The sequence below is a fragment of the Anabas testudineus genome, chromosome 9 (genome assembly GCF_900324465.2).
Source record: "Anabas testudineus chromosome 9, fAnaTes1.2, whole genome shotgun sequence".
NCBI lineage: Eukaryota > Metazoa > Chordata > Actinopteri > Anabantiformes > Anabantidae > Anabas > Anabas testudineus.
The window spans coordinates 4,820,154-4,838,915 of record NC_046618.1 but is presented as its reverse complement, the minus strand read 5'-3'; the positions used below and the strand labels follow the sequence as shown (position 1 = coordinate 4,838,915).

At 38.8% G+C, this 18,762-nt stretch overlaps 1 protein-coding gene across 1 annotated transcript in view; it reads left to right on the top strand.

The window, feature by feature from the left end:
• Positions 1-18,762, top strand: part of arvcfb (ARVCF delta catenin family member b) — a 177,504-nt gene that overhangs the window by 41,883 nt on the left and 116,859 nt on the right. The gene's annotated exons all lie outside the window — the stretch shown is intronic.

Sequence of the window (18,762 nt, the reverse complement as noted above, 5' to 3'; positions counted from 1 at the left end):
GCTTCCTTTAAAAAAAAAACCTTTTAATTTTGGAAAAAAAAAGCTGGAACTGGACGTGGGTCTGTTGTAAAGCTCATATTTGCAGAGGCTCCAGACATGAATGTGTTTTGCTTCAGTCGTGATGCTGAACCAAATTTCCTGGGTATTTGCTGTACAGTCAACCTGCCACTATAAATATACTCCTATTCTGTCACTGTGCCACATGAGTACGGTTATAGAAAAGCTTTGGGACCAAGTGCCCAATTTCAGAGGACCTGTTTATATAGCATAGAGATATATGTTTACAGCTGCTCTCAGTAATAATTACATTCTAAAGAATAGTGCAGATGCAACGTGCACTTAGCTCCTTTGCTTTGTGGAGGAAAAGCTGTTGATGTTGTGTTAAAAAATAATGATAATTTTTGGTACTCTATTATTCCCCATTGTAAAGTTCTTGTAAACAGGCAGTGCCCTCAAGACATCAAGGTGCAGAGCTCAATGTCTTGTCCAGGGGACTGGGAAACAAACCAAACCCTGTAGATGACTGTCCTACCAACTGAGCCACCTGGAGGGCTCTTTGTAACATCGCCACACAATAGTTTATTGTATTATAGTGTTTGCTCTTTGGTTTTTTGTTTAGTTTTCATATGAAAAGTTTGGATTGGTGGTCTTTAGTCTGGGTTTTTTGTTTGGGTTTTGGTCAGGGTAGACAGTGTTATAGTGGACACTGCCCATTCTGGCAGAAATACAACTGGACTTGGAGTCTTTAGTCTGTCAGCCATCTTTGTTATGAGTGTTAATTGGGGGATGTAATTTCACTTAAGTCATGATTCATCAGGAGACCACAGATATATGTTATTTTGTGCCATTAATCCTCTACGGGCTCACAAAAGTCAGCAGGCTGCCTCCTTTGGAGATGGGTATATACAATTTCCCCACAGCTCATCCAGAAGTTGTTAAGATGTTTCAGGCTGGATCAAAGTGGTGGACTGACAGACCAACATTCACTATTCATTCACAGAGTCTCACTGCTAGTGCAGCTAAAAATGCAACTATGATAAAAATAACAGTCAGATTCAGATTGAGTCACAGTTGGAATTTTACAAAGGCTTGAAATTTCCCTTCCCCTTAAAAATCATTGACATCACATTACATTTTGTGTTCTCTTGTAATGTTTTGCGTTGTCTTGCAATACATTTTGCATTCCCTGTGATCTGTACAGAAAGGCTGAGCAGTGTTATTTTGAAGTGCTATGTATTAATGTGTGTCTGTGTATACATATTAGTGGGTGTAGCACTAACTTCTAGAGCCTATGTGTAGGAGTTACAGGTACAGTGTAAAGAAGCAGTAAAGAATAGCTACAGTATAGCTACTAACTATTTCTACAGAAGGATACATTTGAAATAACCATGTCTACAACAATACAGTAGCTCAGTGCACATGTCTAGAAAGAAAAGCTACACAGTTAGTCGTTGTATACTGTGTTTATTAGTTATGAACAATGACTGCATAATCTAAGGTGTCAGATCATCTCTCTTTGAAAGAATGTACACACTATTCCTATGGAACTGGGGAAATGCAAATAATATTGTGAGAAAATACAAAACATTCTGTGACCTTTTGCGGGGTGTGTGTTCTCATATGGCACTTTTACATTTACATGCTCCCAATGAAATATTGATATGGTTCATACACATGGTTTTGTTATTTACAATAATATTTAGTGGCGACCACACACTGTGTCAAAGCTTGCTGTTTATTTGCAGTGAATGCATATGATGCTGTTGCCCTTGCTGTGGTGTTTTGAGACTGTATTTGGATGCGTGGCGGTGCTGCAGCTGAGGGTGGCAGCAGCAGAAACCCAGCAAGCATGACTAATCTGGGGATCTCCTGTGTAGTGTGTACGACTGCCTGTCCTTCACGCCTCACTGACGGGGACCGAACACTCACAACCTCTAAACACTGATGGGTGGGAGGGGGATTTGGAGATATGGGATATGGTGTTTCATATAGAGCTCAATGCATTATCACCAAATATAATACAGTTTAGACTTCCATTAAGGTGCACAGCAAGTAGCATGCAAAGTTCTTTCAGATACTAGTCTATTCTCCGTAGTTTCGTGGCCTCTTATTGGCAGTGAGAATGCAGAATATCAAAATACATATATGAAAATACATATTGCTGGTTGTGATTCACAATCCAGTGTATTGATTCATTATTTGTGATGTCTTCCAAATCAGGTCCAGCTTCAGATTGACTGAACATATCTATTCCAGGTAATTAGCAGTGGGTAGGGCAGACATACAGTAGTTGGACAACAATGTTTGGGAACTCCCATCTTAGAAACTTTATCATTCAAACAAAAGACATCTAGTCTCAACAATAACTTACAGACATGAAGATCAAAACCGCTCAGCTTCTTCATGTTTTTGTAATAATATGTGGGATCAGGTTTCAATTTTAAACTGATCCTTTAATATGTAACGCTATAAAGCCAGAAACTTATTTTGACTGCATAGTCTTCACTTTGTATGAATTCACTAAACAGTCCTGCAGAGACCTGCTACTTCTGCTTTAATACTGCAGTTTTCATCTCAGCTGTCATTACAAAATTACAAAAATGATACATGAGCACACTGAACAAAGCCTCGCCTTCTTAAGTGCCGAAGGAGAGAAACTGGGAATGTACAGTGCCTCTGTATTAATAGAATCACTTTGTTCATATTCAGCTGCAATGAGGGAAGTTGCTTTCTTTTGGTTGCCTCCCAACTGACTTGAGCTCGTCACTGTTTTACATCAGTGTGAGAAGACTAATTTATTCGTTGTTAAAAGAGGGAAAGAAAACATTGCAACTGTATGAGATGTGTGCACACAAAGTGTTACTGTGGCCAGGGCACTTGAAAGTGCTAAGTGATATATGACATACCTAAGGAATAAAGATCCCCATTCAAACCAGTTCAAGTGATAACGCAGTTCACAACATCACTGGGTTGCTGGTCACCTCCCTGACTCGTGTCCTTCTTGTCTGTTCACTCAGTCTATGCCTGAATCCTGGTGGTTCCACACTTTTTCCATTTCACAGCTACTGAGGCCACGCTGCTCTTGGGAACACTCTACATTTTAAAGCATCTGCGACTACTTGAACTTGAGTAAAGAATTTTAAGTGGTTCTTGTAGCGGAGTACTTTTTTTAAGGCAAGTACTTGCACTTTACTTAAGTATTTGTGTACCTTTACCACCTGTGCTGGATTTATAAGAATTTTTTGCTAAAAACTGCTGCTTTTTATGTAAATGATCTGAAAGCTCCACCTGATGTAAACTATGCTAATGAGAACTGTGAACGTGAACTAACTGTCTGTAAATACAAATAACATTTAACACATCACATTAGAGAAGCATATCAGACAGATCAACTTACTATTATTTGATAAAACGTACAGTATCACAGTATTGGTCAGCAACATACTTCATTTTGTGCGTGAGGAATGTGGTGCATAAATTCACAAAGTGTGTGAATGAATATGTTGTTTTTTTTCTTGGGCTGGAAACCTCTTTTCAATCTTGTACCAATAGGCCTAGCTCCATCTGTTTCTCTTTTTCACTGTTTCTTCGTGAACGGAGCGGGCCAGTGAAGCCAGGCCAGAATAAATCTCTCAGTGCTGACTCTGCCCATAGCGTCTCCAGAAACAGCCCGCTACAGTACCTTCATGCTTCTTTTTATTGTATATTTGAAAGCCAAGTACCACTTTCTTCTGTGAGCTGAACACTGTGTGCTTTCATGTCTCACAACAACCCCGGTTTGTGTGGATGTGTGTGTTTAAAACTTTTTATTTATCACAGTACTTTGGCATAATAAGATAAGAAGTTATTGCAGCATGTGTGCTCAAGCATATATACCAGTACTGTACTAGACTGGTGGAAATTTGAGGAGGTACTGTACACGCGTGTTTTTTTAATCCGTGTGTGTGTGTGTGTGTGTGTGTGTGTGAGAGAGAGTTTTTTAGCCTCCTGTTCTCAGGCTACAGAAGCACTGTACTGGAATGTTAATTGGCATAACTGGCCTGCCTCATAGATAAGATACAAGGCCACTTTTAATAAACCAAAGATCAGGACTTCCTGCTGTCTTGCCCCACTGAAACAATGAGAGGTGTGTCTTTTTGGAGGTGGTTGGAAGGGTGTTTGTTGGAATTCCTCCTTTTACTTTCCTGCCTCTGTCTGTATGTCATTGCCTCATAACAAACAGAATTACTACAGAGTGTGAGGTGATTTACAGGCAGACCCAAAGCACATGTATTGTAAGAATGGTGTGGTAAAGGTTTGAAGTAGCACTAATGAGGAAACCTTTGGTGCTGTCTTTTGCTTTCCATCAACAATTTTCTATACTGCATACAGACTTTTATTCTTGACCTATCAGGAATGCTGCTGTAAGTGCTTCCTTGGATGATTACTTAATTCTGACAGTAATATAAATAAAATATATAATGGTCAGTTCAAAGACAGCAAGTATGAGTGTAGGGATGTCAGGCTTAGTGATTCCATCAATGACTGAGTGTAACATCGTAACATTACCATTGGTTGATCAAAGTACCTAGATGAATAAATACATTTTTATTTCACTGTTATCTACAGTCAGATTTTTCACTTACTTTTTTTGTTAGTAAAAAGCAACTAACAAGGGAGGATCAAAAGAATCATGGTTAAGTTTTCCAGACAGTTACTGATTTAGTTTGATCTCTGATGGGTGACGATTTCTCTCCTCACTGACTCCCAGTATGGGCCCACAGCAAGAACTCCGGGCTCCAGAGAGACCACACATGGCGGTGGTAGAGGGAGGTGGAGGTTGGAGGAGCTCGCACCTCATGCATGTTGTACTTTCAAGTTGTCAGACTTGAAGCTGTTGGTAGGTTTCACCCCCTGTAATGTGAGACATGCTACACAGTGTCTGATGTAACGCGGTGCGAGGCCTTTCTGAATACAGTGACCAGTGCAGACTGATGGTACAAGTTATCTTATCCTTTTTACAATAAAGCTCTGCAATCAACAGTGTATTCATCGCACAATCGGACTGTCCAACAGAGATTGCAGCATAGATTTTATTAGACCCATTTCACACAGGGCGACATGCAATGAACCTGCAAGATTGCGGTTATCACATGTATAGGGACCAATCTGAGAAAGTGAGTGTGAGTATATCTTGGATTTAGCCTTGGATGATGAAGGTACAGTATCAGATTGTCCATAGACCAAGCAATACTCTGCAGTTCATTCAACAGAGACAAACTGATATTGTTTTTTGTACCTTTAACCCCTATTCCAACAATTTAATATTGCAAGAGATCAGAAAAAGAGTGACCTTTTTTCCAAGCCCATATTGAAATTACACTGAGGACGTCATCTGGATTATTTTGTCAAATTTGACAAAGGTCCTACAGGAACCTCTGAAAACATTCTACAGCTGATCTTTAACTGGAAAAAAATCTGTGGGATACTATTATATATATAAATATATATACTGTATATATACATATATATGTATAATAAACTTCTGTAGTGATGTTTGTTGTGCATTTGCTCTTATGCTACATTGATCTGATCTATACTTGTTCTCCATGAATTGCTGCTCGAGATTGAAACAGAGTAAAATGAGACTTTAAAGGGCTTTGACTAAAGGACCCCAATATCGTTCTCTGTCTGTCCTTTTCTGTTTCTCTGAAAGACGGGAGCAGAGTTGGGACAAGGTTGACCGCTTCCTCTATTTCCCATCACCTTCATTGTCCTTGCTTTATTCTCTCGCTAAATGCCACTGATGGCATCACCGCTCACACAGATTCCCTCTCTGTAATCTCCTCGTATTTAAAGAGCCGATGTGGCCACTGAATGGCCGGTGTGTCAAAAGAAGAGAAAAGCAAAGTTCGGAAGTATTAGTGTTACTTTCCCTCGTCTCCTGGGATACAGAGGAAGAATCAATAGTTTTTCATTAACCTGCCTTCCTCCCTGTAAACGAGTAAGTACGGCCTCAGGTGCCAGTAAATGCTGTAGCTGTGGTAGTGTTGTGGGATGATATCTCTCTCTAGCTTTCACACTCATACACAGACACACTGGCACTCATTCATAGGCAATTTGATTTTTATTAACATGTTGATTGTAAAAAGCAATATCAGTCCAAACTGTTTAACAAAATGTAAACTGTCAATACTGTCACATTGCAACAATACTGACATCATGAAGCCATTATAGAAACACATGCTTTATTTTATGAATAGCTTACATTTAAAAGTGGTAGGGACACAAGGGTAGGGTGATAGATCTCAAATCAGTGGATAAAATATGAATAAAAAAGAAATTCCAGTCTACAACTATCGAACTGAACCACAATGAAAATCTTTTTCTATGTGAAAATGGTTAATAGAGGAAAAAAGATAGTAGTTTTTCTGAAGGTTAGAACTCATTCTATGTATATGTGTATTTATATTATATAAACTTCTCCCAAAGATAATAGAGAATTAAAACCATTAAACCTGGAATGGATTCAGTAGCCTTTTAACAGAGGCGTGTGTTTCTTTCTCATTTAATACATTTCTCCTTCTGTCCCAGACTCACTCACAGCTCACATCTCTGTTTCCAAACACAAGGAAGTCAGTGTTTGGGAATGACCTTGCTACTTACGGTGTGCCCACCTCCCCTCTGTAATGAGTTAATCTTCTCCCATGTGGTCCTGCACACTGTGTCCCATGTGTTATAAACACAAGGTGATACTGTGTAGCCTTATACCGCATTCTCTGTTAATGTTTGTTTCGCTAAAAGCTCTCCATAGACCGGAGCTAACGGCACGTGTTTCAGAACAGCATCTGTCATACCTGAGTGTGGCGAAGTAGCGTGTTTTGTTCATGCACACCTGCCACAGTTGTTGCAGCTGGCGTCATCGAGTGCTGTGGTGACTGAGGTGCAGCAGAATGGCTTTTATTTCAGTATGCATAAGCACCACCACTTTCCCTGTCATCTGCCTTGTAAGCATGCCATACACACTGGGAGTGCTGAACAAGAAGGGCGGCCAGATTCCCTTGTCAGTTCCAAAAAAATAAATAAATAAAGAAACAAGGAAAAAACATTGGAGCTCATCATGATGAGAAGCCAGACACAGAAGTGATGCAGAGGCTGAATAATGTCTCACAGAGAACAACTAGTGAAATAATGAGTTCAAATTATCCAAGATGGGGAAGTGATTCAGAGGAGGTGTTCACAGCCAATGAAGGCTGAAATTGAACAAATGATTGGGAATGAATGCATTATTAATGTTCGTACAAGTGTCTGCAATAAATGGGGATATGCTGGTTGTACTAAACATAATTCTCAGACTACAGTGGCAACCATAACAGCACAGGACTAGGAAGCGGCTTAAAACATAGCACACAAGTCAATCCAGCATGGAAGGTACCATGAGTTTTCTAGCCTTCAAAGATTACCCAACACTTGCAATATATCATGAACGGGCTAGATTTTAGAATAGAAAAGAATGTCAACCAATAAGGCTGGTGACCTGCCAAAGTGGCTGCTAGAGCAGACAGATTTACTGGCCACATCCAAAATTTATCAGCGTTTGGCTGGGGGTGGTTTTCTGCCCTGAAGGGGAGATGAAGGCGGGATGTGTGCCATGGCATCGCCTGGATCCAGATGGCCCAAGACAGAAGGCGATGGATGCAAGCACTTTATCAGCAGCCTATGTTCCATAAGGCACTTTAAGGCTCAAGTGCAAACAAAGGCAGCTATATATGAATTTGCCAAAGTTTTGCACTTCATATCACTCTGTGAGCATTTCCTTCTAAACAATAACATAGTGTTATGCATGTTCTCTGCTGTCATGAAAAAATGTCCTTTAATTCAGAGGTAAATTCTGCACTTATGATCTGACTTCAGGGCATTTTTGGAAGAATTTTATTGAACAATAAAATAACACATTGTACAAACTACTAATCATTTCAGTCATCATATGTTTCACTTATTTCTCACTGGTGAAAAATGGAAGTTATGTGTAACAGGGTTCTTGCACTGACCATATAGCAGTGTTTTTTTCAGGCTTTCTGTTGACACAGTTGTTTGTGTTTAGCTGGCATGGTTTTCTACTGGTAGTTGCATGGTGCCAAGATTTCCTCATGCCTCAGGCTGTGATTTCTGATCATAAACGTCTTTGTTTGCTCATCCAAAATGCTGGAAAGAGTTTCACAGGCTTCAATGATAAACCTACAATCACCCATAAAGATCAGTAGTGAAAATACTACATGCACCTTTAAAGGTAAAAAGTAAACCATGAACTGAGGGCATTAAAAAAAAAATATTTTGTGTTGTTTGCAATTTTAACAGTTGAGGCAAGACAAATATGTTCATACCAGAGAACATGTGAAACTGCTTAATAATGTGTAGGGCTAAATTTGAGAACAGTAATATCAGAGGAGAAATGTGGCATACTGTAGGTCAAAGTTCAACTAAAAGGCAGCTGAAAGTTTAGTAAATGCACTGAAGAACAGAAATGCTTTTAAAAGTACTGAGGAAATGACAGATCTGCTCAAAATCTGTTCCAATTATACTGTATAGAACGAGAAGAAATACAAAGATAATGAGGAGGTTATTCCAAAAAGATTCTGTTTCTTAGACAGTGAAGTAGAAAGAAGTACAGAAACAGCTTTTAGCATTTAGCAAATTTCCTTTATAAGAATACTCATTTTGCATCTTAATTGGAATCATTATAGAAGACAGCATATATATTTTAGTATTTTAGATACTGTCATGCATTGATTGTTGATGCAGTTTGGTAACTGTTCAGCTTATGGTAACTGTTTTATATTTTTATACAATAAAGGTCCAGTGTGTAAGATGTAGAGGGATCTACAGTATTAGCAGATATCGAATACTGTATTGATAAATATTTTGTCATTAGTGTATAATTTCTTTTTTAGCTAGGAATGAGCCTTTTATACCTACAAGGGAAGCAGGTTTCCTTTCACAGAAACCATTGTGTTTGCGACGTCATGTTTACGATATTTGGTGGTCGAAATTGTTCATGTTTCTATTTTAAATTGTGCAGTTTAGTGCATCACAAAGACCCAAGGAGTCTCCTTGTTTTAAGCTATTTTGGCAGTAAGAGGGGCGCAGTGGTCTGACTCATCGGGACTTCTGGGGGGATCACATGCATGAACTTACCTCGCAGCTCCCTAAGAGATGAAGCCTGTATGAACCAAACTGCACATCAGTATCAGGGTAATCTGACTAGCTTTGTGCAGTGCTGTGCCCCAGAGGACTCCCCAAAATAAGATGCTTGAGTGTAGAAAATAAGCAAGGGCATCTGCATAACTTATGAATGCCAGATCCAACCTTGCATGGCTGATGCTGAGAAGCTAGAAGAGAAGTGCAACCTCCGTCACTTCACATATCCTCTGTGATCTTAACGCTAATTATGAGTTCTTTGTTTGTATCAACTTACATTTGGGATTTACTGAGACAGAGGAGTCTGTTGCAGATTTAACTGTCAGCACTTTGATCAAAGTGATTAGAATGAGGTCTCCTGTCTAAGCAAACAAGCTCTCACTCCTTCCCAGCTAAGGCACAAGCCTAATTTGTGTTTTGTTTGGGTGAAACCTTACAGCTGCTGACTCTGGGCCAGCTGAAGAGCCTCTTTAACAGGCTATTGTTGCTCTGATGAGGATGCAATGTGTGCATCATTTTGAAATTGGATGACCATGTCCTTAGTTTGCTTTTATTTCTGTAGACACTACTGTAATTGCCATTCCCAAAATGCTTCTTGATTCCTGTTACCATGTTGGTATTGACTTCATGTCAGGTATCATTTACTGTACAAAACAATACAGTCTCACTTTCCACAGTGTATTGTCTGCCTGGTGTTTTGTAGAGTGTGAAGCATATCTATCTGCTCTGAGTTGATTGTACAAATGTCATATGGTGATGAAAGTGATATCTATTAGAAAATCTGTCTTTGAGCTTTATCGTTCTTATGAAAAGCGTGATTTAGCTCCAGTGATTAGATTATTCTTCTCTTTCAGATGACATGATGTGTTATCTCTGCTCTGTTAGACCTATTTCACTGCCACTGACACCACAGAGAACAGCCTCTTTACTAATCTATAATGTACATTGTGTGTGTAATTGCATTTCTTTTAAAACATAGTGAGGAAACTCACTCAAAAAAGAGTTTTCCAAATGTGGCAAATGGCCTCCTTAAGATGTAGTCGATACTCACAATGTACCTGATAAGTGTAAATCTGTGATTTTAAGCTTAGTTTGCTGCTGTTTTTGTGTCATTAGACCTTATTAGAGTGTTTTTCACAGGTGTTGCTGGGATGCGTGCCACCATTACTCATTGTCACAGTGACAGATTGTCCTCACACGTGTGGCAGGTTATTCTTGTTTATGAATGAGGGGGGATATGCACCAGTTCAATCAATGCCACTTACTTCTCAGCTCATTTCTTTCTGCTCCATCTCCCCCTGTTCCTCGTCCTACAGGCTTTCACCTCTTCATCCTCCTGCAGGTGCAGGATAACACTTGCTTACACTTTGAGAGTAATCCAGCTATCATTCGTAATTTGGGGAAGGTCTTATTTGGAACATGAATAAACCAATTATTAGTACAGAGGTGATGCCATCCAACCTTAACTAGTGTTACAGCACACACAAGATTACAAATTACTTGATTCTTAGCAGTATTTCAGTCAACAAGACCTACATCTACACCCTGAAAGTAATTTTGGAGCAGCAGATTTGGTCCAGGAGAAACACTGCCCAGGTACATACTGTACAGTACCACTACAAGTACCCCTTTAAATTCTTGACTCACGTCGATGTACTAATTACACGTTCTAAAATGTTTTTAGAGTAAAAGTACTCCACAAAGAAAACCACTAATTTATTTGATACTGTTGATAAAGAAAATTACAGTGATTCATAAAAAAATAAGGTCATGTTGATGTCTGTTACCTAGCAACTGGGCGGGGAAACAAAACTGCAGCTGGCAAAGTTTGGGTTCGTTTTAACCACAGTATTTACTGAAAGGTGGTTACAGAAAATGAATACATCATAATCAATGATGATGTATTATTAAGGGAAAAGTGTTACTATATAATCTTTAAACATAACCACTGAGCAAAGATTTAGTGGAGTGGAAAGAACAGTATTCTCCTCTGAACTGTGGAGAAATACCAAACATGGAAATGTGTCAAAACTACTAATATACTTAAATACATTACTTAAGTATATATGCTTAATTTCTTACTACCTCTACCTTTTGCAACCAAAGCATGACAACCATTTTTCTGGTTATGTTCAGCCACACGCAGCACTTAGTTAAAGACAGTTAAAGGTATTTTCTCCATTGCTAGAAGTTCTTACCTGCAACTTCCATATAGCCTGAAAACCTGGTACCATAAATTGTTGCCTCAAAATCAGCCAAGCTTCAACTATATACATGCCAAAATGTTTTTGGCAAAACAAATTAGCAGGAGATGCAGGAAAAGTCTTTGAGATAAAAGTACTTTGCACTGAGGACGAGAAAGCTTACGGTGGTATATGAAGCAATTTCTATTCTCTGTGGGCACAAGACTTTCTTCATTTGCCTAATATCACATGCCAGTGCAAATTATTGTGTGATCAGTCCACATGAAACTTACTTCAGCACAACAAAATCAAAAAAGCAAAACAGCAGTTGCTTTACGTTGAGACAAAGCAATGTTACAGAGTGGGATTTACAGTGTCTTGATAAAGTAATTGTCACTGTTTCTGACAGTATAATTTAATTAATGCATTAATTTAAATGATAGCATATAAGTATTATGTTCACTTACCCAGCAGCACAGATGTATTCACTTCTCATACATTTTGAAATAGCCTCATCCTACTAACCAATCAGGAAATTATTATTATTATTATTATTATTATTATTATTATTATTATTATTAAATACATGATTCATACGTTCTCTTGTATTCAAATTTTTTGTAATTTCACTACCTGGGTGGAGCGTAGTGGATTGATTTTGACTCATGCTAGTGCTATCTTAAGTGTGATGTAAGCTTACTGACCCCGATGACCTTGGTTTGCATGTGTGTCTTAAAATGTAGCTGTCTGTGTGCGTTTGCTGCCAGGGCTCCAATACAGTCTTCTAGAAAATGGCAGCAGTACATTTTTTCCCAGGAGGGGGCAACGCACTAAACCCCAGAGGGGAGCCGAGGAAGTGCAGGGTCAATGGAGATGTAACACCTCAGCTGCACAGTGTGACAGACCTAATGCAGCTATTTGTAATGGTATTCGCTCCCTTCAGCTCCAGCCCTGTTATCAGTGACCAAGCAAGCTCGCTGCAGCCGGGCTCTGGCCAGCTCATCAGTACACCATTCAGCCAGTGTCTTCTGGATGCTGAATAAACAATCACATTACACTGAATGGGTTGTGGCTATGACACTACCGGATAGATTATTTGCAAAAGTATAACAGCTCTTAAAGTTGGCATTAGCACATCGGTTGCTCTATTTTGGGTCCAGATGCATTGTGGATATTTGTTTTGCAGTATAATAGACACAAAGCGGTGCGTCCACATAAGCCTAGTACATAAGCATATACTAGGCTATAAGCTGTTTTTTTTTCAAGAAATACTTGCCATCAATAATTAGTGCCAATCACAGATATGAGCCTATATTATTAAAATTCATGATCAGTGTTTGGCTAACCTCAGTTTCAACAATAAACTCCTGTTTGGCAATTTAAAAAGCTGGCGCTCAGATAATATTGGCCAGCTGACACCACTCTCACTGTAAGTATGAAACACTGACAGACCGTATGAAGTTGATGAGAATATGCTAACAGTTGCCTATTTGCCCACATGCAGCAGAAACCATTATCATTCATCCTGAGTCCTGGTTTTTATGATTAGGCATATAGGAAGTTCAGTATTTACTCTCATGTAGCTCTGTGTTGGTCTCCGTCACATGTTTCTAGAGGGAAACATGTCTATTGTTGGTAAAGGGTCCGACGTGTTCACCAGCTTATGTCCTGTTAGTGGACATTTCTGTAACGTCCATTCCCACCTTCACAAAACTCGGCTCATCTCTGAGATTAATTGTTCTCGCAAACTGACCGCCTGCTCCACCCTGTTATAGCTGAGGAAGCACGGTTTAATTGTTCAGATAGTGAGAGATTCTTGTGCGCTTTGCAAAGATTAAGGAGACATTACCAGAGTAACTAGAATTAAGGGGGGAGAAAATGGTCAATGGGTTTTTAAATAGTCACTGGAGAGCTTCAGTCTTGTGGTCTTTTATTTGCAACCTTTACAACTGCCTTTATTTATCCACAGAAAGACTTTGCAGAGGTTGCATGCTTTTCCCTGGTGCATGCTTTATGTTCATGGATTTCTAAATGTTGATACCTGTGAGCCTCCCAGTAGAAGTCAAGTGCCTTGCTCAAAGGATCAACTGCCAGTTGATGTCAAAACAGGAGTGTTGCAGTAAAAAGTCTGCAGACTTATTGTACTTATACCCATCTGAGAAGTATGGGTCTTACATCAAAGCTAGTACAGTAAGTTGTTTTTGATCTTCCATTTTTGACAAATTCTCTGAAATACATTTTCTGACATGTTTTTGCCAGGGTCGATTTGTTATTGTTGAATTTAGGATGAATTTCTGTCATGCACTCAAACTGAAGTTTTTTAGACAGAGAGCTTGAGGTAACTTGAGGTCTTTCCCATCAATGTCAGTGGAGAAAATACTGCTCCATTCTGTTCTCTTTCACTCCTATTGACTCTCGATCTCTCCTCACTTTAATGGTCAGTTGTTTATCAGAGCTGATGCATGTTTGTCACATGATGCCTATTGCGCAGCAGCGGCCAGCTTTCTATCTGACCCAATAAAGCTGCAAACAGCAGCCAGAGAGCACAACAAAAGAAAGACACAAATCTTTACAAAAGGATTTTTTTTAGATTCACCACCGTGACTCTGGTAAACACTATCAACAATAGCCTTTTCGTACACAAAATGGGTGGCAGTAGCTCTTCACCAGAAAAAGAGATGTTTTTTCCAGAATAGTTAATGATTCATTTGGGTAAACAAGGATTTAATTGTCTCTGAGTGCACAGAGCCCTGACATTTGATGCTAAATTATAGTTATAAAAACTCTGGGCAACATTGAGGTGTGTCTCAGTGCCAAGCTGGCATAGACTGTGGACCTGTTCAATTAAAATCTGCAGTGGGTGAGGTAAGGCAAAGTGGTCACATTGACCTCAGACATCTTGGAAGAGCCGATAATATTGTCAATATTGGTTTAATTTTATTTTCTTAACTGGAAGTTTGTAATTTTAGCTTAGAATTATGTGGAGGTTGTGTAATATAATACTCAGTCACTGAGGAGAGGGAATCAATGATTTTATTGTTGAAAAACCCACACCACATTTGTTTGACAGCTGCAGTGGTATTTAGATCCAGTCAAATCTAGGCAAGATTGATTTGAGGTATGACTCTACAAACAATCAGAAAGGTAAAGAAAAGTGTAGAAGCACGGATTTGGTCTGAGACTTTTTCATCAATAGTGAAGGAAGGAGAAGAGTGGACTGCAGCGGAGCAGGCAGGGCCATGCTGAACAGTGAGAAGTGATGGATAGAGGCTTCCCGTCTTGCAGAGTGACAGCTCAGAGCGAGTGTGTGTTACCCTTCCATCAGCCCAGCTCCTCACCTTCTACAGCTGCACAAGCCTGCCCATTGTGAATGGATATCGATAAAATATAAATGAGAAGGTCTTTACCCTTCTCCACAGTTTTTGTCTTTCGCTACATCACCCATCACTCCAAACCGCCTCTTTCTTGAATGCTGTCTCATACAAAGCTAAAGGTAAAGGAGTGCACAATGAAATTGATGATAACAGTACAAGTGTAGCAGGCTGAAGTGGGGGTGGTCCACATGAATACTTTATAAAGCATTTCTCATCAAGCCTTCAGCCAGAAGAATTCAGTTTGCAGCCAGAAACACTTTTTATTCTACGCTACCAACTATTGATTCTCCATTACATTTCATCGTGATATGCTATAATGTTTACTCCATTTAATTTATTTGACAAGTCATTTTCTAACTACTCTATATCCCAATTAAGGTTTTACATAAAATCTTTAGTAATGTTATAAAATACAATGCCTGATTAAAGGTTAAGCCAGTGGTTCACAGATCTTTTTGGCTTGTCATTCCTTACACTCCTTACACAGTGTCTAGTTGGGGCTCATTCTCACATTTATTTACCAGACCGCTTCCAGGGTTGGTTTGTTGGCCAGTGCTTAATTTGGAACCAGGTCTGGTTCCACTGTAATTAGTATTTTGACTGCATAACCTTTTTGTAATAGAGTATTTATTTATTATTACCTAATACTTCTTCTGCAACGGGTATTGGGGCAGCAGTGATTGTATCAGATGTAAAAAGTTACTGTCCAACAAGTTCTGCTCAGAGAGCTCTGTTTTCATACAGGCCACCTCACAGCATGTGGTAGATTTTGTACCCAGCTATATAAAAAATTTATTTTGTTAAAGTTCTGATTTCCCTTTTAAGCTATTTCTAGGACGAGAATTTACATTGTTGCAGTGAATTGCACCCTGAAATAGGAGGTCAAATAATTGAATCTGAGGTGTTGCAGATGTAGTTTGAAAGTCTCATGAGTGGGCTTTTGTTTCTGCAGGAATGAAAGGCAGTTCTGGGCTAGCGGTATAATCATATGTGACTTAAAAAGTGACAAGGGCCCCTTGTGAAATGTTGTAGCTGTTACTTTAGTATGGTCTTCTAGTCTATAGTGGCCAGTCCCACTCCAGGAAATTGGGCCTTATACTTATGTAGCTAAAAATAGCAGCTTTATTTTACCCAAAATGTGGTGGTGGCCAATTACTGTTGGCTTTTTCTCTTATTCCTGCCCCAGGGTAGTGCCATTTTAAGGGCCAAATATCACTCAGTGGATGTTTGAGGTTTAGGGTTGATTAGTAATTGCATTCTCAGTTGAGGGCTTTCTAAACTTGGTTGTTCTACTTTTACTATATTTGTCACTTTTTGGGAACAGAAGATAATAATCAAGACTGATGTCATAGTCACCTTCATTACTGTCAGTGTCACGGCACCAGTGGTGACTTTCATGATGGATGTCCACTACACACACACACACACACACACACACACACACACACACACACACACACACACACACACACACACACAGACACACACATACACACAGAGACACACACACACACACACACACACACACACACACACACAGACACATACACACAGATACAGTTTCAAGCCTCACTTTGCATGAATGGCCATATGTTTTTCAGTAGTTAACTGCAGATAGACATTGAATTGTCAACAATTAATCTGTTGTTCTCCCCTGGAGTTTTTATCCGCTTGCTGCTAACAATATGTCCTTCTTAATTACATAGTAATGGGCATAAACAAAGTGTTTATTGTTCTTTAATGAACTGTGACTCAGAAAAAAAACAAGAAAGGAAGCAAAGTGAGAAGCATCTCAGGCACCTTTAATTCACGGTTGTCAGCAGACAGGCCTGGCATCACTTAAACAAACATTGAGTTAATTTCAAGCGTGTATCTTTTGCAGACAGTTTTTCCTCAGAACTGTAGACCGAGATAAATGTTAATGAGTCCTAGTCATTTAGGCAGCGTCTGCTGAGGGGAACGGCTGTAAATAAAAGATGTTCTGACAGTGTTAGTCATTTTTGTCCATATCAGTGTTTTATTTATTATGACTTTACATATGTTTTTACAAATGCTGTTATGAGAGTGTGACTGAGCTCCAATGCATGTAACATCACATACTGGCCTCCTTCTTTATCCTCTTCCTTCCAGTTCTCATTCACTGATACTCCAGTCTTCCTCTGTCTGCGTGGGCACCAAAGTTTGCAGTAATACACATTACATATTTGACTAGTGCAAGGTTGAGACTGCACCCCCCCACTGAAATCCCCCACATTGATGTTTAATTATAAGCAGCAGGGTGTAAAAAAATAAAATAAAATAAATCCCCCTCACTACGTTCTGCTGTTCCGTCAGTGAGGCTGATCCTCATTTCATAGCATGTGGAGTGGGCTTGAATTCACAGTGCCACTGGGGTGGACATGTGCACACACTTAGTCAGTCACAGACACATAAAATCAATATTCTCCTCTAATCAACCATCGGCTGAATCTTATCATACAATCCTGCTAAAACCAAGATTATCTGATATGTCAAAGTGTTGTTACATTCAGAGGCTTTATGTTACCTACCATTTATCAAAGAGTGACAGGACTTGCTTTGAGTTGGTGCTATTAATCAGTTTCAAAAGGTGTCAGCTCTTTAAAAAAAGGTTGGATGGCTTTTACTAGTCAGTAAACAAGCACGGCCAGAAAAAGCAGAAATACCCAGAGTTACAAATATAACTATTATTACCACTATTCCACTATCTGTAATGATGATATATTAATTAAACCAATAAGATCCAGCTAACCTCAGCTGGCAACTTTAATTCAGATTTCTTGTCCCTTAGTTGTAACTCTGTGTCTCAGGAGAGATGAGTGGACTCAAGGAGCGAACTGAAATGGGTCAGGTGATAACCAATTTGTGCCAGAGCGCTTATTAACCCCTCTGCACTAACCAGGGCATTAGCACATCCAGACAAGCCAGAAAGTAGCGTGTGTGGTAGGTAATTAGGGTGGGACCTTTGGGTAGATTGGGGTTGGGCTGGAATGGATTGCCACATTAAACAGAATCAGACAGATCAAACAAATATTTGTTCAGTGGATTGCTGACTAAGATACTTGCTTCAGTCTGCAGGAAATTGGTGTGTTATTCCATGATCATAAAATATTTGTTAGTAAACATAAAAGACATAGTGTTTGTAATAATGCACAAACGTAAATATGTCAAGATTACATGTACAGTGTGTGAAATGTATTGACTAATAACTGATTTTCAGACAAAGGAATTAGAAAACTGATTGAGATTTTGTCATGGAACAGACTTAAAAAGCATTATTACTGTAGATTGCAGATTAACATGCCATAAATTTGCATGTAAATACAGTTTAAGACAAATCCTGAGATAAGATTAATGCAGTGATTTTTCTTCTAATCACACTTAAATGGTTGACTGCCCACATGAACTGTGGAACCTGTCTTTTAGTAGCAACATTACAGATATGCAAAAGTAATATTAACATTACATACATAACAGTAATATTACTACTACTAATAATAATACTTTATGTTAAATTATTAACTGAAAATAATTTTGTCATAATTCTGTTTCTTTTTACAAAATATAAAATGCTTCTGATTAACAGTGAGTAACAGGTCAAGTGGCTAAATCAACTTTTAAGAAAGAGATAATATTGAATAAAATGAATAGCAAAAACTTTTTCCCTGTTCATGTGTGATAATGTATCCATTTAAATGTATTTAATTTATTAATATGGTAATAATGGATAGGTAAATTAGCAGGTTACATAACTTATTTAAATAGCAACATGCAGGTTTTGGCTAGTTTTATCTGGGAACCCAGTTGAACTGCCAGACACAATTAGATAAGAGAAGGTTTTACTGAAGCAAGGTGATGTGCATTACGATGGAGTTAAACGCAGGAAATAATCGTATGATTTTACTCTAAACAGAGGTTTGAGTGTTTTAGAGTATGATTGTTTTAATGTCTTCTGGAAAAAAGATAATTCTAGTGAGAATATTCTATTATTTCTTCTACTACTATCAAAA